This window comes from Varanus komodoensis, unplaced genomic scaffold, assembly GCF_004798865.1.
Source record: "Varanus komodoensis strain SLA01 unplaced genomic scaffold, ASM479886v1 scaffold18_1, whole genome shotgun sequence".
NCBI lineage: Eukaryota > Metazoa > Chordata > Lepidosauria > Squamata > Varanidae > Varanus > Varanus komodoensis.
In genome coordinates, this window is record NW_025335548.1 from 5,167,052 (window position 1) to 5,191,548 (window position 24,497).

The 24,497-nt window shown below is 40.3% G+C and overlaps 1 long non-coding RNA gene across 1 annotated transcript; it reads right to left on the reverse strand.

The window, feature by feature from the left end:
• Nucleotides 1–410: 410 nt before the first annotated feature.
• Nucleotides 411–17,922, reverse strand: LOC123021894. Its single transcript, XR_006414419.1, has 3 exons — nucleotides 17,828–17,922; nucleotides 9,553–9,624; nucleotides 411–542 (listed from the first exon to the last, which is right to left on the reverse strand). It is a non-coding gene; the product is annotated as an uncharacterized LOC123021894 (long non-coding RNA).
• Nucleotides 17,923–24,497: the final 6,575 nt, after the last annotated feature.

A 24,497-nucleotide genomic window follows, 5' to 3' on the forward strand; every position in this document is an offset into this window, starting at 1 on the left:
TATTACAAATGCCTTAACGCAGGCCAACTGCCTCCGTACAATGGCATCTTCTCAATTCACAACCACTGTTGTCTGAGCGTTGCTTTATTGCACTAGCACCAAAACATGAGATGTCTGGCAGAGACTTGTTGTGAGGAGCTGCATCTTGCAATTCATGGCTCATCACTTTCTATGAAGGGGATGTCACTGTATTTGCTTTCAGTTATTGCCCATTGCTTCACAGCTTGATCCAGAATCTCTAGGGAGAGACGGTGAGCGAAGTCCAGAACCACAGCATTTGCTGAAGATGGCGCCCCAGATTTTCCCTGAAGTAGGGAAGCTTTTTCTATGTTACATCCACTATTGTAGCCGGTGACTTCCTTGCTTCCGTCATCTAGAATAGTATGAGGGAAGGGGCTTTTGGATTTAATACACCCCATGGTACAACTGCAGTATAAGAGTTCAGTTTAGCTGTACAGTCACCCGTGAAGTATTGTCCTTTAGAGGGGCACTGAATGCACTTTCTTGCAAGTAGAGATGAGAACACCCTTCTCTCCCAATATCTGTGGAGAAAATATTTTACATTGTAGGCTTCAAATAGATACTTCTGCAATTTTTATTTTGTGTTCTGCACATACACAAGCAGTTTTATAATAGATGATTTAGAACCAGAAGAAAAAAATGTTTATTTTCTATTTAGGCCTTGAACAATTAGTTTCGTAATTGGTACAAATAGTCACTGCTAGATGTAGATATTCTAAATCACAATTTTAACCTGTTAATTATGAAGTGGGCTTAGAAATAGGTTACAAATATCATCTCGTACCTAGGAGCAGCTTTGGATGTTCAAAAGGGGAGCGTTGGGGTGCTGAGAGAGTTTGTTGGGATTTTCCATTTTCTTTTGGGATGGAAGGAGATATGCAGGCCTCCCTCCACATTAGATTATGAAAGTGTGAATACTCATCAGCTCACACTTCCTAACTGAATTTTCAAATGCATGCCAAGATAAAGGTCAGGATTCTAGGATCTACGGTAGAACTACTAGCACTAGATTGAATTTTAATAATAGACAAAAATATTTCTTTGTAGATGTATTCAAAGTATGTATAGAGGTGAGACGGCCTTGAAAACTGATTTTTTTTCTCCAAGGCACTTTTTTTGTATTTTTCTGAAAAATCAGAAGACTAAACAGCTTTGGATAAAGAAGTATTCTTTAGAATTTAAGGCAAGCTATCTATATATTGTTGTTCAGTCTTTACTTTCCCCTGCTCCCTGACATGACTTTCCTAGGAGACCAGAGATGTGACACTTCTGGAAATAATGAAGCAATGGGGGAAACTGTTTTTAATTCTCTTTGAAGATCCCTTCCTATCGTAATATTGAAAAAAATATGCATTCTTGACAATCCAGTGTTTCAGAGGTTGTTCTGGTTAGATGTTCTAGTCTACAATTCACATGTGAAAAAAGTCCTGTAGTATATCCTAGCACTGTCACCAAATACAATGGACAAGGTTAGTTATTCCACCTATGTTTCTTTTCATTAACTTTTTTGGTTCTATAGCTTGTGGCTGTAGAACTAGCCATGTTTTTTAAAAGTTGCCATTTTTAAAGTTCTCAGATTTCACCATTAGGAAAAGCTGCCTCGGGTTTAAAACTACTGAACTGCTCCCACTCTGTTCCCCTTTTTTAAGGCAGTAAATTGGTCTCTACAGTGTATGCAGAGGCATGGAATTGATGGCACCACTAGAAATAGCCTTTGAAAAGGAACCAAAGAATGTTTGTTACCAAATTGAATAAAATTAACTAATAGGCTGAGATAGTTTAAAGAATCTTAAATATATGGTGGCTTATGGTTCCTAACCCAAGTCTCTTCAAACTAAATAAAATCTCAACAGCATTACTTTCAGAGCAGGTTTGTCTCAGCTCCACCCCACAAGCAAGAACCGATTTAAGAATTTCCCTAAGCTTCCTTCCGAAAGAGAAACATATGGTACATTAGTCTTTCTCAGCCTCCAGTTCTTCCTGCTTCTAAGATAATTCAGATATTTCAGAGATTACTTGCTAAAGCTTTCCCAATGTTTTGCATAACTTGGTTTGATAATAGAATTATAATGATCAGTATATTAAATTTTAAAATATACTGTATTCAGGTAATTATTACAAAGATAACAGTTTGCCATTAAAAGTTTTAAAGTAATTTTATAAGCAAACCAAGTTATGCAGAAGATAACTTTAAGAACATGAAATGGTATTAATGGTCCTAATTCAGCCATATCCAGGCTGGTATCCTGAGGCAGATGGGAGTGGAAGTCCAAAATGTCTGGAAGATACCAGGTTGGGGAAGGCTAGCCTAAACCATGAAAATGATTCCAGACCTGTAAAGTGTGCTAAGAAAATTATTGTTTATTTTGTAATCTTTTCCAAGATTTTACATACCTACATGGCCCTTTCTAGTAATAAACATTTCACTTTTCTGGAACAAAATCTCAGTTGTTAAAGAAATGCAGCAACTATTAAGCCAGATTCATGGCTCATATAACATCTGTTCTCAGAAATCTGAGCCATTTCTGGTTGATGTGATGCATGGCTTCTTTCTGAGCAATGGTGTCCAGCTAAGCCATAGGTGCAGAACCTGAGGGCTATGAGCCCAATCTGGCCTTTCTGGAGTTCCCATGCCCCCCTCCCATTTCACCCAACTGTTCCCAGCTTATATGCAAGTTTACACTATTCCAAAAGGTGGGAATAACTCTCCTGGATTTAATTACTGGCAAAAAGAGTGTTACACTAAAATATGCTGATATTTTTGGTTCTAACCCTTTTGCATTCAGCCTTGTCCACTAGCCATTCTTAGGTTGTTAGCATGACATATGAATCCAGAAATGTAGGGTTATTCATGGATTTAAAACCCTAAAGTAATCCAAGAACAAATTTTAAGTTACTTGCTGGGTTGTTTAAGCCATGAAAGGGGTGGAAAAGCATTAAGTTCATATTAATGGTAGTTTGTGCAAAAGTATCAAAACAGCCTTCACAGTTCCTATCAAAATCATCCCAGCTCATAATGCAATAGCATGTATGACTGATCACAAATGAAGAATTAAAAGATTCCTTGCACTTGCCTCCCACTTTTGGAAGTTATAGGCAGCCTATAAATACATTGAATGAATGAATGAATGAATGAATGAATGAATGAATAGCATCCTATAGTTGAGCAGTATACACCTGGAAAGAGATGGCAGAAAATGATTATCTCCAGATAATCTAAATCCCCCTTCCAGTTGGAGAAGAACCCTCCTATACACAACAGTTTATGGCCAATAGCTTGCTCCTCTAGCAGTGGTCCTAGCTGAATTCAACCATTCAGCTGCTTCCTACTCTACAGGAGAAATCTAACAGCACACTTTCTTGATCATCCCATGAATAGTAGACTTTTTACTAAGCCACTTCTGTTTGTTCTGATAAAGGTGTTGAAGACCTTTTACACTAGGAAAACAGGTTGATTGAGGAAATATAAGATTTGGTTAGTATTTTCAGGAGTTAATATAGGGGAGTTTGAAAACGTAGACATTTGAAGTCAGGCAAACAAATGAGGAGAAGGGAAGAAGGTACTTGGACTGTTTCTCACCTACCATGTCCTTAAAAGCAGGTATAGCCCATTGGCAGAGCACACACTAATTTCTGGAACAACGTTCTGTGTTCAAACTATGCATATTCCTTCTTTATGATTTGAAGAGTAGTTCTCATCACACTTCTTTCAAATCAGGCTATACAAGATGAATCTTTCAAAAGTCTTCATCACACTTCTTTCGAATGAGGACTACACAAGATGAACCTTTCAAACCAACCTATTCAAAACTTGCATAACTCTTGTCCCTCTAGTGTAGGACTTTCTTAAATAAAAAACTTTTAAAAACAAAACCTGCAGTTCTGGATGCACATTTTATCTGAGTAAATAACCTTTTGGCTATAATGATATTCCCTTCCCCCACTCCCAGGATATTTGCTAAAATAAATCACACACAAAATAAGGAAGCAAAATCATATTTATTGTCCATCAATTCTCAGTCTCCAGATTTGAATCAAGATCTTCAAATGGAGTTTACAAGGACATGTTTTAGATAAGATCTTTTCATTTGCAATCTGCTATGCAGAATATTAATGCAAATACTTCAGTTATTTGAATTTAAGATTAATTATCTGAACATGGATTTACAAGTTAAGATGTAGTTTACCATTGAGTTGTGAGCTACTATAGGGCATAAGTTGGAAGAGAGAACAGAGAGTAGGAGGCTACATACAACTTTTTATTTCTGAGAGTGTTATGGCTAGGAACAAGTCTTGCCCAGAATGGCCATTTAGTGGCATGTGGAAAATATGTACCTCAGAATTTGGGAAATGCCTGAAAAATGTGCTCTCATATTTTCAAGATTGCCTTTTTGTTTACTGAAGAAGTACTTTCGTACAAAATATCAGCAGTTAGTTTAGACTTAATCTCTATTACTTGGTTCGTTTTGTACAAGTCCACAGCAAATGGCTACCATACATCAATAACAAACAAAGAGCTGCCATACATCAAAAGATGCAGCATGTCATCTCATGCCAACCATAAACATAAACTGCTGGGGGCGGTTTCTATTTAGCAATTATGTAATTTCTCCTATGTCTCTTACTCACCAGAGATTACTTGTATCTAGTCGTAAAGTAACACAAAGGGAATTCATACTTAAAGTTAATCCCAAGTGGAACACAGCAGGACAACAGTTCTTGTGACAACCCAGACCTCATAGCAGGGTTTAAGAAGGTAGCTAAGTATTGGAGATACCAGCCATAGAGGAGAGATGCCATTCAACAGCTGAAGTACTTTCACAAACCACAGATGCTTATGAGAGCCCACAAATTATGAAACATTCCAATTCAGAGCAAAGGTTGTCCTCAATACATTTTCTGAAGAGTATGTTCAGCATTAGAAGGAGTATTTGCAATAGCTGGAGTATGCCATAGCCACCTCCTAGATGGCTCTCTTAAGTTCTAGCATCGTAAACCAAAAAAATGTAATTTCATTTGCTCTGTATGTCAGCTGGTCACTCCTTCCTCAGAAGATTTAAGGTACCCAACTGTCAAGAAGATGCTAGTCAACACTAGCACTGGAGGTACTATTAGCGGATTGCACATTCATTTAAAGATTCTGCACATGCAGTCAGGATTTTGGAAATACTGGACAGTGCTAGACTCTGTCACTTACTACTTTTACATAAAAGCTGTTCTCTTAATGTTATTCTGGTTACAGGGCTTAAAACATTTCACAGGGAGAAATAGCTTCAATGCTTTTCAGGCCCCAAGGGAAAACATATGCTAGTATATTAGGACTATTGCATTTTGATTTAATTAGGTTCTTCTTCAGAGGCACTATGCAATTTCTAAATTTGTAGCATTACATGGTATGGTGCTCCTGTGAAAGACCCTACTTTGATATGCACTGGAACTTATAAAGTACTCTTCTGTGCCCTTACAGTTTTTGCCTTTTTTTTTTTTTTTTTAACTTTTTTGTGCACAAAACAAAAATATGGGCACCCAAAAAAAAAAAGAGAGAGAGAGAGAGAGAGAGAGAGAGAGAGAGAGAGGGAGGGAGGGAGGGAGAGATTTTAAAGATACAGTATTCAGACTGCCAAACTTCATCAGTGGGATGTAAGACTTAACCAGATATAAGCAGCTGACACCTTGTATATACCATATAATGAAAGCAAAAACTGAAGAAAGGTGGTGATCCAATAAAGAATTATATTACCTACTTCTTTTGAGAGAGTTAATAAAGACTTAGGAGAATTCAGAAGTCTTATGTAGGAGCCTTATACCTGCTATCTCCAGTATCAGAACTATAGTAAGGTATGGTTTCAATCTAGCTGAATAGACAAGCCACAGGAAAGTAATTAGTCATGTTTAAGAACTCATCTGTGTTCATGGTTTGGCCAACAATGCTGTCTTCAGAAATTTTTCTAAAAAGTACACCAAATGGCTTTTGAAATGCATTGGTTTTTTCCTGAATGATAAAGGAAATAATATTTTTCAAGGACTATCACTTCCAGAAATAAATAACTCTTATACAATCATTGCTTGACCACCAGGTTTTAGTGACCTTCTCCAAATAATTAAGTCTTAGAAAGCATTAGGCTGATGGTGCCTAAAACTTAAGCAGGAGTCTTTAGTAACCATCTCCACATGGACAAGAGACCTGGAATTCCCACAGTTTTCTGGATTCTTTTATTCCCCATCTCTCCATTGGAATGTATGATTCTTCTGAAATTAAAATCAGCAGTCTCCCCAAGGGAAACAAGTAAGAGTTCCAGTGTTGGTCAGAGATCAGTGTAAAGAAGTTTCCCTACAAACAACCCAAGGTTTTTCTGTTGTTAGGAGCTTTCTCCCTTTTCCATATGTGATTAAAAACAACAACAATAACAACTATCTCCTTATTATGCCTCTATTAGTAGAGGTCACTTTTTCACCTTAGAAGCCAGGAGCTTAAATCACGCCCAATTATGTTGGATGTATAGATAAGATTAAAGGCTTTTAACATGAAGTTATGGGCCACTCATTTCTGTAGCTTTTATGTAAAGTCAGTAAATTGTGAATGTCAGCAAATGCTGTGTTTTGATTTCTTAACAACTAACCACTCTGTCTAATCTTGAGTTTGACCCATTGGAAATGGGTGGTCTAAGCCATTTTTAGGTCAGGAATCTCAAAACAAGTAACACAGAACTAGTACCAAGGGCAGTCAGTCCACAGTCAATATTTTCTGACACATCTGCAGTTCTCAAAATCCCTTTGATAAACAAGAGCTGCTATTCTGAAATTATCTCAAGAGAATCAATGCACTGTAGTCTCATCACAGATCAATCTATAGCATCTAGCACTAGCAGCTGCTAACACTGGCTAGTCTTCAGATCTGAAAAACTGGCGTTTGCCAGTCTTAAACAGTGTTTTATTGCCAGAAAAGTTGCAGCATAGCTAGAAAATAATGCAAACTTTATTTTTGAGAAGGAGACATTTGAAGTAAGTTTCCCCAGGGGTTTTCTATATTGGAAAACAAAATGGTGGAATGAAGAGATATTCTGCACCCAACAGGAATAAGGGAAATTAGTCATCATTTATATGTTCTAGACAGAACAGCAATAAACTTTTTTTGAAGCATTAAAAAAACTGTAGGCTAATTTGCTTAACATGTTTTGTCTGACCTGTTGAACTGAAGATGTTGAACCCATGTTTTAGCAGAAAGCCAATAAACCAAAGTTCACTACCTAATTGGAAGTCTACTATAAAGAAAAGCAATTCCAGTAAGAAGGCTCTTTTTTATAGTGGGATGGTTTGTTTATTGTTTATTGCACAAGTCCTTAGACCGTTGCTACATTATAGGTGGATGGGATGGGTTTTTATATTGATTCCTATATTCTGGGACAAGAAGTCCAAGTGTAGCAAATAACACTTTTCCTCTAATATTATGAGCTCTTGGCTGGCACATAAGGTAACAATGTTTAAAACTTTCAATCCTGGCTTATTCTAAACCATTGTTACCCATCTTGTCTAAACTCCAGAAAATGTAGTTTGCACAAACCAGTTTTCATAGCTTGTAAACTAAATGTGGTGAGATTCTGAATTAACTACTCTGTGTTTGCATGCACTACAGTTTCTCCAACTTCAGACACATGTGAAACTTTAGAACAAGCCAGTAATGGATTATTTAAATTGTTTCTCCTCATGTGTGAAAAGAAGGGAGGTGTTTGCATACCTGAGGCTCATGCTAAGAACAACAACCATAAATGGGTTAAGGTTTGCAATTGGACTTTTCTTTACAATATTTGAGAACCCTGAAAACAAAACCTGGTGAGGCCTAAGGAAACTAGTGAAAGGAGAAGAAAGGTATGCTAGAGGAGGGATACTTAAACAGTGGGGCCATGGTTAATAGTTGTGCCAAGCAATGAAGTTTCACTCTGTAAAGTTAGTGGGACTTAAATTCAGATAAATCACACCTTATGCTTTAAGCAAAAACTACAAGCAATCCTTTCTACGTAACTACGTGATTAGAAACTTCCATGAGAAAACAACAACACAGTACTTGCACACAAGTAAAACTGAAATGAGGCAGGACATAGGTTTACCTGTTGCTCCTGCTCTCCAATATTCCTACCAAACTAGCTGCCGTTTAGAACGAATCTGCAAAGGGTGCTGCCAGTGGGGGCAAACATCTCAATTTACCAGTCTAGTGTAGGGCCATTCCAGGTTTTTCTCACAGGAAGCTTTCTTTCCTCTCTATGGGTTTTCCTCAGTGGCAGCAAGACTGGGAGGGTTTGTGGGTAAGATGGCCACTGCAAGTTTTGAGACAGGAACGTAACATCAGAGTAGAGTGAACATGAGCTTGAGCTTCTCAAAAGCCACACCACTCTTCCACAGTCCTTGACTGGCAGTTTCCAACCCTTGCCTTTTTGGAGGAAGGGTTTATGAGGGAAAGAAGACTTTGTTAACAGTGTCCTCCATAAAGTGTCCCCAAAGGAAGGGTGAGGCATGAAACTCACCTTCTTCTGCCCTGAAATGCTCCAGGCACTTTGAAGGATGGCTACTACACTTTCCCATCATCTCCTTTTCTGACAAATCATTGTCTCAGGGGCCATGGATGCCGTGAAACAGCTGTACCTCCCCCTGCCCAGAAAGGGCAAGGAAAGTACACTCCGTCGGAGTCACTACCTCAGCGCACACTCTGTCACCTCCTTGTCTTTCCTCAAAGGCCAATTATTTAAGAGCTAAGAACCTGGGTGAGTCTGCTGCAAGGACTGATGGCAGAAGGGCAGCTGAGGAAATTAAAATAGTTAGTGACAGGCCCTTCGGCAAGGGCTCCACCCTCAATCTACCAGGTAGATCTCAAGACTCTGGGGAAAAAAAGAAATAGATCCTGCGTGACAAAATCTGCCCAGCCCTGTTGTGAGATCATTCACCTAAACAAACTTGCAGAGCCCTTACAGCTGGAAACCCGAATAAGCCCAGATTCCTAATTGCAGGATCTATCTATCCATCCATCCATCCATCCATCCATCCATCCATCTATTTAGGAGACTTCTATGCCGCCCCATTCGCCGAAGCCTCAGGGCGGTTGTAAAGGTGTTTTCAACTGAATGTGCTTGCAGAACTCTTCACAGATCTTCATGCTGAAAACAGAAACCCTACAAGGCAGCTGGGTGCACAGGGACACGGGGTGGGTCTATGCATTCTTCTACAGGCATGTCTGTCTGCATCCTCCATAGCCCCATTCATGTGCAGGAGCACGCCTGAACAAGAATCGGATCATTCTGCTCAAGTTCTTGTGTTCCACTTTCTGTGCTATGCAGATTTTCATCCACTGCTTATTCACTTTACTAAATTAAGCATACTCAAAGCCTTACTGACAAATGAGGCATACAACATCTCCCACAAAAAGATCTACACATTCCAAAGGTCTTGTCATTGCTTCCCTGCTGCTACAGCTAGATGTGTCCAATAAAAGGATAATTCCGGGCACCACCTTTTCTTTAAATGTTTATGGAGACCACTTACCAATTAGTATCGTGCTTTGAATGTTTTTCTACTGATCCACAGAACATCAGACACAACTCCAAGTTTAGGTTCCTGTGTAACAAATAAAGAACGTGTTCTTGTTAATGCCTAAGTGGATAACTCTTGTTCTCACATCATATCCTAGGGTTAATATTTCTTACAGTTCAAATCTTTGTCAACTCAGAGGTTACTCCCTACAGGTTCAGTGCAGCTTATTTCCTGGTAAGCAGATCTAGTGCTACAGTCCAAATCTCGCAAGAATTCTCATCAGGAAGTGTTCAAACAGCATGGGAAGAGCAGAGTCCAGAGTACTAGTGGTTTCCATGTTTTTTAAAAGGTCTAAATCTGAGTGGGCTCTTGTACAATGAACAGTTTGCACAGAAGAATACATTAAAATTGCAATCCTATACACATTTACTTACCTGGCAGCAAGTCCTATTGAGATTAATAAGGCTTCTGTGTAAACATGCACAGACTTCTACTATTAACCATATATCAGTTTTCCTACTGGCAAAACATTTTGCTGTGAAAACCCCTACTTGCTGAAATAGGCTTCTGAATGCCTGGAATTTCATTTTTTCTAAAAGTTATATAAACATATCTGGGTGGTATTTTCTCCCTTGAAGATGTTCTCTGCAAGTCTAGATATATTTTAATATTTATAGTCAAACCTTGTGCAGCCATCCTATCATACTCCATTGCCAAAACCCCTCGAGTAATAACATACCATTGCCTATTGTATTAGTATAATATACTAATTATACTTAATTAAGTATATAATAATAGAATAGTATTAAGTATATAATAATATACGTATGAGTATATAATAATGTAAATTATATGGGCTATAAGAATAGGTATTTGAATCATGGATGTTTTAAAAGTGTGAATAATGTAACAGTTTGTAGGACAATTAAAAGCAATCTTGTGTCACATAAAGCTTTTGAAATCTTCAATAGTAAAAATATGTACTAAAATGTTAAAAATAAGGCAACAAACTGCCATGGATCTCTTGGTATAATGCCACATAAAAGTTACTGGTTGAAATCACAAGCAGATTTATTTAAAAGTAATTCTCAGTGAACTCAGTGGGAGTTACTTCCAAAAAGATGTGATTAAGGATAGGATTGACGTAAGTTCAGTTCTTCAAAATAAGTTGTATTAATCCTGTTGTCTTTAGAAAAGACAAGTTAATGCTTTAAACATCATTAAGACACTTCCACAGGCGTAGTGGCAATTTTAGGAATAGTAAGTGATGCAGAAGATCTATACCCTGGAAGAAGAGCCAAAGCAAAATTAAGTATATTTATTTATTTAGAAAATATTAATTACTCAGCCGATGAATCTGTCTTGCACTTCTCTTATCATACAGTGAAATGATGTTCCTACCCTTCCTCTTCCATTATACAAACACATCACTGTGGTTTAAACAAGGCCTACCATGGACATAACCCCCATACAACACACAAACTCATCCCAAGTACAAGTACACTTTTGGAATAAGGATATACAAACTAATCTTGGACATGACACATAAAGTCTCTTTTAATTTTATTTCTTTTTTTTTCTTCATTTTATTTTTTCTAATCAGTAGGTTATAGATTTATAACACCAGGAGTGACTCAACAGCAACACTATAGTAAAATATTATTTCTACTGTTCTTAAGTACCAAGTCAGAGCCCACTTTTTTCTATGCTTCTCTCATGAGACCCTGTTTTGGGGGACAACACAGGTTGCCTATTATGCATTCCCCACCCCGTACTGCTAATTTTTATTTATTTTATTTAAAGCATTCATCACTTGTCTTCTATCCAAACTTCTATCAAGTTGCAACTCCTTCTTAGAATTTCTCCAAGTCAAACTTGTATTTTGGAAGGTAAAGGATGCATTTTGACTCTCATATACATACACAAAACTGGACACAAATTTCGAATGTGCCCACCTAGAACCACCTGTCCAGACAATCAGTATCACTAAATGTGTTGGCATGGCATCTGCTCTGTAACTGGAAGTGCAACCAGACAGGAAACATTTTTAGGAGCTGGTAACCCTCACTAACGTTCATAAGAACGTAAGAACTGCCATGCCAGACAAGACCAATGGGCTACCTAGTCCAGCATTCTGTTGGCAAAGTGTCTAACCAGCTACTCACGGGAAGCACACAAGCAGGATGAGAATATGCAGCCCCCTCCCATCCATATGCCCAGCAACTTGTACTCAGGCAACCTGTCTGCACGCTGAGGGGAAAAAATGCATCCTTTTATCCAACTTGAATATCCCACCAACAAACTTCATGGAATGATGCAGGCTTACAGTATTATGAGAGAGGAAGAAGAACCTCTCTCCCTCCACACCATACATATTTTTGTCCATCTCAGTCTTGTCTTCCCTTACTCATCTTTCCTCAAAGCTAGAGTCCCAGATACTGTATTTCTCTTCATAAGGAGTTGCTTCAGCCTCCTGATCAGCGTAATTGCCTTGCTCTGCATTTTTCCAATGCTAAAGTATTCTTTAAAGAGCAGTGACCACACTATATGCAATAATCTAATTGCTACTATGCCATAGATTTGCATATGGCAAGTATAATAATTGTAGGGTTTTTTCAAATTCCTAATTGTGCCTAACATGGAATTTGCCTTTTTCAGAGGGATTTTTCAGAGCAGCTACATGCTGAGCTGACAGTTTCATTGAGCTGTCCAATGCAACCTATTCAGCAAACTTGGCCATCTCACTTCTGATTCCATATTACTTATGAATAAATTAAAAAGCATTAGTCCCAATATACTGAGAAAACCCACGGTATGCATCCTTCCACTGGATACATCTTTCCATCCATTCCTAGCACTGTTTTCTTTTCTGCAATAATTTTCTTGGCACTGCTTATTAACCATGCTGGTCACCTCTAGGACCTGATGCTACCATTCCTAACCAGTACTATACATTCTAGTTGAGCTCGTGTTTTGAATACCCTCCAAGCATTTTGAAGGGATTTAACCCTCTTGATTCCCCTTTTCACCTCACTTCAGTTCCCTCTTAGTGCAGTTTAGAAGTCAAATGTGAATGCATTGCAGTTCCTTGGTAACTTTCCACTTAAATATCAATTAAATCTAATCGCAACATGATTACTGTTTCCAGTTCACTTAACAACAGTTACTTCCTGAACTAGGTACTAGGTGACACCACTACAGTTGAGGCCAGGGTTATCTCCCTGCTTTGTTCTGGAACACCCTAGTTTTGTCATGACTTTAACATGCATGTAAGCATTTAAGGTAATTGAAGTTACTCGCTGTCACAACACTTCCTTCTTTAGATGCTCTCTAGATTTCATTTTCAATCTCAGTATCATCCTGAGTTCTGGTCTATGATGGAAGGGTGGAGAAAAGCAATAGTAAGTACATACTACGACTTATTTTTTAAAGCCTGATATTGTTACAAAAAGAAGCCTACCTCTTTTGGTCATGTTTGGCATTATGTTCTCATTAACATACAGAACAACATCTCCTAAAGTACATCATCGTACCAAGTTTATATTCAGAAATGATAATATCCTATTCTTCATTCAACCAGGTGTTCTTTATCTAGGCTTTCCTTCAAAATTGGAACTCAACACCACCACTGTGTTGCAGAAGGTTCTAGATAGCACAGAAACACCCCTAAGTGAAGTTTCTTCCCAAATGTCTCTAACGCATTCAACTTCTGCTATAGGACCTATTTTATTATTTATATATTAGATTTCATCCCGTCCCATAGCCAGGCATGGCTTAGACATCTTTGACTGGTAATCATGTTTTATAATATGATCATTGGCTATTTCTTCTCCATCTCTATTGGAATTGGAAACTTTGAAACTTTTTTATCTTTATCCTCAAGAATGATTCAACCTGAACCAGGTACTTCCCAGCTCTTGTTGGCTTTCCCCCAGGGTTAAGTTTAAAAGCCTCTCTGCCACTTTTTTATGTTAAGTGCCAGCAGGCTGGTTTCATTCTGGTTCAAGTGGCCCAACTTGTCCCAAAATGTTCCTCAGTACCTAACAAATCTGAACTCCTTCCTCTCTACACCACCATCTCATGTACACATTGAGACTCCTCAGTTTCACCTGTCTGTGCATGGAACACATGGTGTTTCAAAGAAAGCCATCTTGGTAGTTATGGGTTTCAACCTCCCAGCTAAGAACCTAGATTTGGCTTCCAGGATTACATTTCTCCTCCTGACAGTCCTCAGGCTGATGCACATTCTGTAATTATCCTGAGAATTTAGATGGCAAGGAAAATGTACAAGTACAACCCCCACACACAACTTTTTCTAGGAAAAAGTTGTGACAGCTAGCTGTAAAAACTCCAGGTTCCTTTAAAAATGTTTTTGATAGGGCATTAAAAAAACTAAGGCAAACAGAGTCGTATGTCCCAGTCAGAAATCACCCGTAATCCTGTCAAGCCAGCACTGACAATCTCTGGAAAAATGGCAAAGGCAAAGCTGCAATGAGCCAAAAACAGCTCACCATTGCAGCAGAGTCCATCCAGCAAGTGTCAGTCAGGATGGCACTAGTAAGGGCTTGGAAAGACTTGGCACCAATAGCAAGGAGGCTCTTGCCAGGTGATTCCCAGTACCTGTGATGCAATCAGTTCCTGAGTTTGGACTGCATAACAAACCATTATGGACACAGAAACCCCAGGCTACTCCTATAGGTTATCAAGGTTGCTTGTTCCCTCCAAACACACCAGCTGGTGAGAACTGGGCTGGATTTGCAAGGCACAACAAACCATCATGAGTAGCAACTTACAACTGATTGTTGTGTCATATGAACCCAGTCAATGACCTTCATGATTTTAGTTGATATTCAGCTGAAGTCCTGTTTTTGCACTTTCTTTTTTCACTTTCATAAGAAGTCATTTCAATTCATTTCTGCTTTCTGCCAGTAGTATAGTATTATCTTCCTATCTTAATGATGTGTCTTCTGCCAATTTTCGGCCTTCCTCTGACCTTGATACAACTTCCCTTATGGTATTTCTGTGTACAGATTGTACAGGTAGGGAGATAAAATACACCTTTGTCTGATGGCTTTGCCTATGGGAAACCATTCTATTTCTCCATATTCTGTCCTAATTGTAGCTTCTTGTCCACAATACAGGTCACACATCAGAACAATCGAGTGCTGAGGCAAACACATTTCTTTCAGAGCCATCTGTAGCTTCTTGTGATCTACACAGTCAACGGCTTTGCTGTACTTTATATAGCATAGACTGAACTTCTGAAATTTGTTGGTGTGCTCCAGTAGCCAATGTACATTTGCAATATGATCTCGACTGATCTCACCTCCTTTTTGGAATCTAGCTTGAGCTTCAGGCATTTCTTGCTCCATGTAAGGTAATAACTTTTGTGGCAACATCTTGAACATCACTTTGCTCGCATGAGAAATTATTGCAATGGTCCTGTGGTTGCTGCACTCTTTTGCATCTCCTTTCTTGGGGATTGGAATGGATATTGAATGTTTCCAGTATATGGGCCATTGTTTCGTTTTCATATTTGTTAGCATTTTCTTGTTAGGATTTGAACCAATTCAGCCTCTGCTGCTTGGAATAATTCTATTGGTATCCTATTTATTCCAAGTGCTTTGTTCCTACCAAGTGCTTTTAGAGCAGCTTCCACTTCACTTTCTAAACTTGCAGGCTCTTCCTCATAGGATTCTTGTTTGGAGGAGTCTGTCATTCTTTCACTCTTCTGCATATCATTTCCATGTTTTATTTTACATTGGTCAAATAGTATATTCCTCTGTTGGTCTTTCAGCATTCCTAATCTAGCTTGGTACTACCCTTTGATTTCTTGGATCTCTTGTTTCCCCCCTTTTGTGGTTCTCTTCTATTTCATTGCACTGGTCATTGTAATCATTCTTTTTGTCTCTATGTGATAGTTGCTGGAAAATTGCATTCAAGATTCTGACCCCATTTCTGTCCCCTTTTGCTTTTGCTTCTTATCCGTACTTTGCAACTGTATTTCTTATACCATCCAGATCCAGATCCAAGCAATGGCCAGTATCCAATACTGCCTGCCCAATTTTGTTGATTGTATTGTAACAGTGGGATCCACTGCTGATGCAACAAACAGGGAGCTTTTGCTCTCTAGAGCAACTGTGGACATGAACCCAAATTCTCATTTGCAGAATGACTTAAGTCATCAAATTCCTTAAAAGTGACTTAAACTCCAATGACCTGTCCTGTTCCACAAATGAGTGTTTCAGCACATTTCCAGTTGCCTTAGGAAGTACTATCTTCCTGTGGCACCAGCAAAGGGTCCTGCTGGCATACAAGCAGCACTGGATACTGCCTAGTGTTTATAGTTTGTCAGAGGTTCAAGAGAGGGAGAAAATTATCCTAGAACACAAGCCTGAGAGCACCAAAAATATTGGTTCAAGGATACTGAATAACCAAGGTTGCATCCATTCAACCTTTCAATCTTGAGCTTCAGGGTAGTAGTTTACAATATCAAATAGGAAGGCTATTAGCAGAATTCTCAATGGATAAGCTAGGAACTTGGCCAAAGGCTTTTAAGTTAGGATAAGCAACCGCTCTGAATATGAAGGAGTAAGTATAACATCTATTTAAACTTTTACTATCCTGGATTCTATCCCCTGTGGATGAACTGGAGTGATTCCTTGGCTGCAGATCACATGTTGTGAGAGACAACAAGCAGTTACAGCAGTCCAGGATAGGAGGGAAGATTAAGACCCAACTCCCACTGCAAAAAGCTTTATCATCCTATCTGCTACATATAAAGAGACCATTGCCACTTGTATTCACTTACTCAGTGGGACATGACCAAGAGATTTGAATAATGAAGGAACATGTGTTGAGATTTAGCTTTTTGTTAAAAATAATACAATGATAATTTTCAAATTTACTCAGGACTGTGTAGCACCCATAGCAAAATCTGCTCATTGATTGCCCTGAAACAAATATAGCCCGAGGCGTGAAAAAATCTATTTCCACAAACATGCACAGTTGCCTCCTTATACTGGTTGCATGAGGAAAATGTACCTGTAATAAACTGTTATAGGACTATGTCTTTTCTACAAAAGGGGAAAAGGGTATTAATAGGAGAAAGCAAGCTACTAAGCAAATCTCTTTTGACGATTTACTTGAAGTTTTCAAAGGAAGTCATTAAAATATTAGATGACTGATATTTTAGTATGACTAATGACTGGTATTATATGATTATTTTAATTAAAAACTTTCTTTGAATTATACTTTAAATGCTTGAAACATTATGCTCTCAGTTTTAGTGATCATAAATCATACGATTAGATACTATGATTTGTAATTTTTTTGAGATTGTAAAAAAAATCTCATGCAGTCCAGTCAAGTAGTCTAGATAAATTCATTAACAACCATGAATGCTGACTGATATTTATGCTGAGTGATATCAATTAATTTCATGCAATTAAATAAATGATATAATACATTCTGACAATTTTCCATGTACTTAATATGGGGGCTTGGGGGAGGCTGCAACTTGTCATCAGATTTTAAACTAAGAAATATTTTTTGACAGTCACTCTTCTAGAAAAGTGCACAAGTTGCTAGCCATGTCGTATGTCTATACTTAAAATAGCATAGCCTGAACAATGGAGAAATACCCCAAAACTACTGGCTTAACAGAAACTGTTACTGCCCTCCCCCCGCCTGTTTTTAGCTTTGTTTGCTTTGCAATTTGGGCCCCATCTTGTAAAGTGATTTCCAAAAAAAGGCCCCCCCCCCCCCCGGTGAAGGTAAGAGAACGCTTCAAACAGCGTCTATCAGACCAGGTTTCTCTCTCTCCTTTCCCCAGAATAAAGATCTCAAAATGGATGTAAAGCAGGAGCTTCATCTAGCCTTCCGCCACCGTCCCTCTTTATTGGTTGCTCCTGCTTTATGGATTTCTCCTGTCAAATTTTGCCCTCCGAGCTACGAGCCCGCAATGGTGGGTGGGTGGGTGGGTCCCAGGAGCCCGACAGAAAGGCAAGTGTCGAGCAGCCCTAACCCAGATGTCTGGTTTACAGGGAAGCGGGCTGGGAGCTGCACTCCTAGGCACTGGAGACCTTAAGCCTGATGGACAGCTTACATGCATCAGAGCCCTTTGACGTAGGGTGCTTTGGATCTAGCAGAGATGGAAGGAACTCGATGGCCAGCCAGGCTAGCTCCTCCCGAAAGCGCGCGACTACACAAGTCGCCCAGCCTGCTGACGACTCCCAAGCCCACCTTTAGCCAGGGACGCCTGAAATGCTATGCAAAAACCACTTACCCGCCCCGCCTTAGTTTTGTGGGCTTCAGGGTGAAGCTAACCGAAGTAGGTGGTTTGCTCCCTTCCAACTATTTGGCGGGGGATGGGAAGAAAGAGGTGGATTAGAAATTAAACACGGACTATGGGTGGAGCTGGGACAGCCCTGTGAACACAAACAGCTTGCCGGATACTTTTATCAGAATGGGGAATATCTCTACAGGAAAACAAACAGCAGCCGTCCCCGGCTAAGTCGCGCAGATCGCTCTTCACCCCCTGGCGGCCCAGAAGTGTCTTACAGCTTGGTTTTTGGGCAGCGCCCTCCCCGCCCAAGTCCCTTTCTCCTCCGTTTCACTCACATTGCTTGGTAAGAGAGCCTGCCTCCCAAGAAGATGCATGCTGCGGAGATTGGCGGACCCCACGCAGCCCTCCGGATCTGCTTTGCCAATCAGCCACATTCCCAAAAGAGCACCGGCGGCAGCCCCTCCCGTAGCGCCTGGCTTAAGAAAAAGAGAAGGGATTTGGAGGACAGGGCGTCCTTCTGCCTAGGCTACTCACTCTTCTCCTGGAGGCTGTGGCTGCAGCTCCAACCCCCGCTTGCCTGGATACAGAAGAACGCATCTTTTTACAGAATATGGTGGGCCCAAGAGCGGGATCACTTAAATGCCCCAGAATTTAATATATCCATTGACAAGTCAGTTCAGGAGTTGAAACCGCCGGCTGTTTAGCAAATTTCAGCCACCTCCGTACAATTCATTTGCTCCCCGTTGCACTTAACCTGCACGATTAACCATCCAATCTCCAAAGCAATCCATGCACATAGCGCGGACAGCGACACCCGAAGGACGAGCGAAGCTACTTTGCCTAGCAAACAGAGATTCAATGAAGTTCCTAAGAAAAGATCCCAGCAGCAGAAAAAAGGCAAAAGGCGGCCAAATAAAAGGAAAAAAGCAAATAAAATTGGGTAAACTGCTAGTAACAAAGATTCCTTTTGTGCGTGTGTGTTGAATGGGCAGTGTACAACCTTTCATTTGTAGTTGGTGGCAATCTGGTTAAAAAATCCTTCACAATCTGGTTACATTATATTGTTTATATGAATTGCAAATAACCACCTTTCCAGTTTTGTTTACTGATGCTCAGTACTGATGTGAAGCTTGATTTTATTTACAGGGAAGGTACATAGAAGTGTCAGATTAAACTAAATTCTGAGTGCACTATTATCAGCCATCTCACAGTACTTTGTACCCAAAAGATTCAACAGTTGTCCTCCAAACCTCCTTTGTGAGGTATGTAATATGATTCTTGAAGGGCACAATCCTACACGTTTAGTCCTCCATGTCCTACCCAGTCCTCTCGCGAATACTGGAAGTTGTAAAACCTTTTTCCTGTCTGAACATGCATAGGATTGTAACCTAAAGGACCAACAAGCACAAATCCTTGCAAAGATGGCTGAGATAATCACGGCAAGCACTTTCAGATTCAAGTAATGTCCAAAGTGCAGGCCTGACGACTGCAGCCTTGTCAAGCAGTCCTGGACTCTTGCAGCAAGGAAGGCAGCGCTGGCTTCACCTCCTTGCCAGCCTTCTTACCATCTTGTTAGATGCTCTCTACTGGCTGGCATTGTAGTTGGGTGGACTGAGGCTCTGGTGAGATGCTCTGGAGGCCCCAGTCCTGCAGAAAGGAAACCTCCACCAAGGCCTGCCTGTCTGTGGATTTCCAACAGCTCCAACCTAGTGTAGAGACACAACAGGAGCATATCTGCTGGCCTGTGGCAGGATAGCAACAACCTTGAAGGGGATTACCCCTCTGGAATAGTCACTTTGGAGGGTCATAAGGAGAAGGGCCTCCCCTCTAGCATTGTTGTTTCTCTTTTGTGTCAGGTTTCCTCTTTGGGTTTCCTCCTGTTTACAGGCCCTGTGCATGTACAGTGGAGGGAGAGGATGGGGCCAAGTGGTGGCCCCTGATGGGGAGTTAGTGTAGTGACAGTGGAGAGAGAGATGGCATTAAGTTGGAGGGCTAGCCAGGCCCAGTCAGTTAACAACTGTGCCGCCATGTTCTAGCCCTGCTCCCAACCACAAGTTTGGTGGTTGTCCTATCAGCCTGCCCTTGGGTCTCTGGATGCTGCTTTTAAATGCCAGATCAATGCATACTAAGACCTCCCTCATCCATGGCTTAAAAGGAGATGAGGTGGCCAATCTGGCATGGAAAACTGAGACCTGGGTTTTCAGTTTAGACTCAGAATAGGGGAGAGTTAGACTCACTCAGCTCTGTTCACTGGGGTACTGGGAACAGCTTCAGGAAACACTGGAGGGCTGAGGTCTTTGAGAATTCTCTCTCTCTTTCTCTGCTCCACACTCCAGTCTCCCTCTCTGTCTGACTCCTGAAGGGTTTACATTTTGCGCTGGGCCAGCCACCGTGCAAAACCAGCCGTCTTCCTACCTAAGCCGAGAGAGGTTAATTCAGCTGCAATGTTGAGGACACCTTAACTGGGGTAGCTCAGGATTTCATGGTCTCCATGACAACCATGGGACTGTTTCAACATGTCATTGGCCCAGTACATGTAACAAGGCTCACACTAGATCTATTTTTTCAGCTGAGTATGGGAATAATAAACTGAAGGTAGAAGACTTCAAACGGTCTCTTTGTTATGGTCAGATCACCGCTTGCTGAGATTTAGACTAATGTTAATTTTTCTCTCTGCAGGGGTGGGGGAACCATTAAGACGGTCCTCCCCCAGAAGCAGATAGATCCAAACAGCTTACAGAGGACTCTAGAGGACTTTCTGCATGCTATGGCTTGTGGTCCTGGCAAATCCCTGAACAGTCCTCCATAATGTAGTTTGTACAGCTTCATGGAAAGTCTTGGAGCTGAAACAAATTAGAGGATGGCTGCAGTGCAGATGGAAAACTTCTAGTGAATACTATTGAGCCCTGGTATGTACCGATAGTCAAATACATTTGGAGGCAGCAAGAACAGCAAATAAACAATTATTAACTGCTTCCATTCAATGTTCTCTTTGCTATCTAGCGAAACTCTCTAAAGTTGTCTGGAACTTACTACATGCTGGCCCCAAGGACAACTTGCAGCCATCTGAGAGCCATAGTAATATATTTGCCAGGCAGTTCCAGGACAAAATGTCTTGCATCTGCTGGGACTTGGAATCCAATTTTATAGCAATGGAATCAGGTGAAATATCCAGAGCACAGCCTGGTTGATTTTTTTGGGAGGGGGGAGAGTTCCAGCTAGTACAACTTGAGAATGTTAACAAGGTGCTTGAACAGGTTTGTGCACCCACATCTGAGGGGATCCTTGCCCCTCTTGACTAATAAAAGCTAGCAGGGAGGGAACTGCTAGCTGGGCCAGGGAAATGAATAATGCTTCTTTATGAGAAGGGGTGATTCCTGGTGACCTGAAATACTCATAGGTTGTAGTGAGACTACTTCTGAAGAAACCTTTGCGAGACTGAGAAAATCTCAATAAGCTTAGGCCAGTGGCAAGCAAAGCATCCCCTTCCTGGGCAAGGTTTTTGAGAAAGTGGTGGCCAAGCAGTTCCAGGCACTTTTGGGTGAGAGTGATTATGTGGATCCATTTCAATTGTGGTTCAGGCCTGGTTTTGGCATGGAAACTACGTTGGTCAACATGTTTGTTGACCTAATGGTAGAAAAGAGATCCTGTTGGTACTCCTGGACCTCTTGATGGCTTTTGATACCATCAACTCTTGTACCATTCTGGGATGACTGAGTTAGTAAGGAGCACTGAATTGCAATGCTTCTGCATCTACTTGGATAGCTGGCTCCAGATGGTGCTTGGGGAACACTGCTCTGTCCCCTGGACTCTCCAGTATGGGGTTTCTCAAGGTTGTTCCTTGTTCCCAGTGCTATTTGACATCTACATGAAACCACTGAATGGAGTCATCCAGAGTTTTGGAGTGCGTTGTCATCAGTATGGGGACGACACACAGCTCTATTTCTCCTTTTCATTTTCAGCAAGTGGGGCTGTGGATGTGTTAAACGGGTGCCTGGTTGCAATTATGGCCTGGGTGGGGGCTAACAAACTGTAACTCAACGTAGACAAGACTGTGATGCTATTAGATGGTGGTTCCTCTGCCCAGATGGAGGCAATTCAACTAGTTCTAGATGGGATCACACTCCCCATGAAGGAGTAGGTGTGTAACCTGGAGGTGCTCCTTGAGCCATCTATGTCACTTGAGGCCCAAGTAGATTCAATGGCTCAGAGTGCCTTCTACCAGCCTCAGCTGGTGGCTCAGCTATGACTGTTAGGACAAAGATAGCCTGCTACCAATAATCTAACATAGATTACTGCCCCTGAAAACTGTTCAGAACCTGCAGCTTAGCCAAATGCAGCATCCAAATTGATAATAGGGACCAGATGGTCAGATCACACAACACCATTTCTTGCACGCTTGCATCCACTGCCTATATGCTTCTGAGAAAGGTGAAGGCTTTTACCTATAAAGCCCTACATGGCTTGGGACTACAACATTTGGTGGAAAAACTCCCCCTATCACAATCTATCTAGACTATGATCGTTTGCCTCTAACTGCCACTTCCAAGAGAGGATCAGTTAATGGCAACAAGTAGAAGAGCCTTTTCAGTGGTGGCCCTCCAGTTATGGAATGATCTCTCCACTGAGGTCCACCTGGTGCCAACTTTAATATCCTTTCAGCACTAGGTTAAGACTGTCCTCTTTCATATGGCATTTAATTAATTTACTGGGATTTTGTTAGCTGCTTAAACAGGTGGTCTAATTAATTCGCATAGGCTATTGCAATGATTTATCTATGTTTTAATTTAGTTTTAAATCTTGTATGATAACCTTTTAATGATGTTTCTAATATTATTTGTATTTTATATTGTATTTTAATGTATACTGCCCAGAGAGCGCTGGCTATTGGGCAGCATAGTAAATAAATATACCTTCCTAAGATATAGATCAAAAGGAAGGTGTATTCTGGTCTGTTGCCCACTCCTTCTGCTGTCTTCCTTTCAGGCAGTGCTTAATTGAGAGGTCCCAAGCCTGATGACTACATGGAAATTAAAGCTTCTAATTTAGTAGACCTTCTTATACTAAAGAAAGCCAGTGAAGAACCAGTGTGGTGGAGCAGAGTGTTGGCCTCAGGAGATCCCCAGTCTAGTCCCCACTTGGCCATGAAGCTCACTGAGTGACTTTGGGCCAGTCTCTGACTTTCAGGCTAACCTACCTTGCAAGGTTGATGTGAGGTTAAAAAGGAGAGAAGGATTATGTAGGACAACTTGGATTCCTTGTAATAAAAAATGGTATATAGCTATAATAAAACAAATAGCTGCTGATGATAATGACTCAGTACACAAGGAAAAGTACTTGATACATATTTTACTAAGACATTCGTTTTAACAAATATTTTCCAGAGTTGAGCTATATTTATGAAATTGGTTCTTGAACCTGTGCTCTGGGAAGACCTCACTCAATTTGTAATCTGCATTCAAGGAAAGACAACTGGATAAAAAGGAGAATGGAACAAATAAATTGAAAAGTTGTAAAAAGAATTAAAATAGCTGCGACATTGAAACCACTACTCTGCGGACATAAACTGATGTATATTGCACAGGCATATGCAAATCAGGGCAAAAATAGATGTGACGGGTTATTCACATTGTTTGGCCTTATGTGATCTTCTTTATTAAGAAATAGCTGGCATGAGTGGGGGTGAGATGGACTGAAACTGTAGTGTGTGCATGGGGGGGGCACACCTAATCCTTTGCTCATGCTGCAGCCCCATTCTGAATTGGGGGCATGACACCCACCTGTTATTTTCAATGGTATAAAAGTTTCTGTTGGCTCCGACTTGCATTCTTGCTCCATTGCAAACAGCAGGCACAAGCAGGCCTGATTGCAAGTGAGGCCATAGCAGCAGAAAAAAATTCAAGCTGCCTTCTCTTTCACCATTGATCTATTCCCTTTGCACAGACATAAAGCAAACAAGCACGCAAGGCTAAATACAAAGCATATTAATTCTAATCTATTTTACACTTTTACAACCCATATATTCTCTTTCAGAACACCATTTCATACTAGCCATGTTGTGGTGTTACAAAGTATGTTTAACTGTCAGTACATTGTACTGAATTTATTAAGTACTGCCCTAATTTTGAAGCATTTTAATGACAGATACAGACAGCAATTGGCTCTTGCATATTAGCTACAAACTAGAGGCACATCATTGATCCATAAAGTCTCAGTTATTCTGGAGCAGCCAACTTTGCCCACTTAGAGAAGGGTTTGACACAGTATAGAAATACAAACAGAAGATGAAGAAAACAGCCAAGTTTTTTTTTTTTTAAATGGAGTTTATGCCTAAATGGTCATGTTAGGGGCTTATTAAACTCACAAGGTTCAAGTGCTTGATTTTGCTACAGTAAAACTGTCATGAAGCAACTTAGTTGTGGTGAAGTGTAAATCTGAGACAGATTTACAGTTCAGTCAGTCAGTACTCAATATTTACGACTTTTTTCTCAAAAGTTAGCGATACTATAAAACATAAAATGTATTGATTTTCTTGGCTCTTGCATTTCAGGCAGCTTTGGACTTTAAGCTGTGATACTTTTGCTTAGATATTACAATCTTAAAAGGTCAAATATCCTTCATAATCTTTTATGCATAATATCAGATATTATTAAGTGTCACAGAGTTGCTG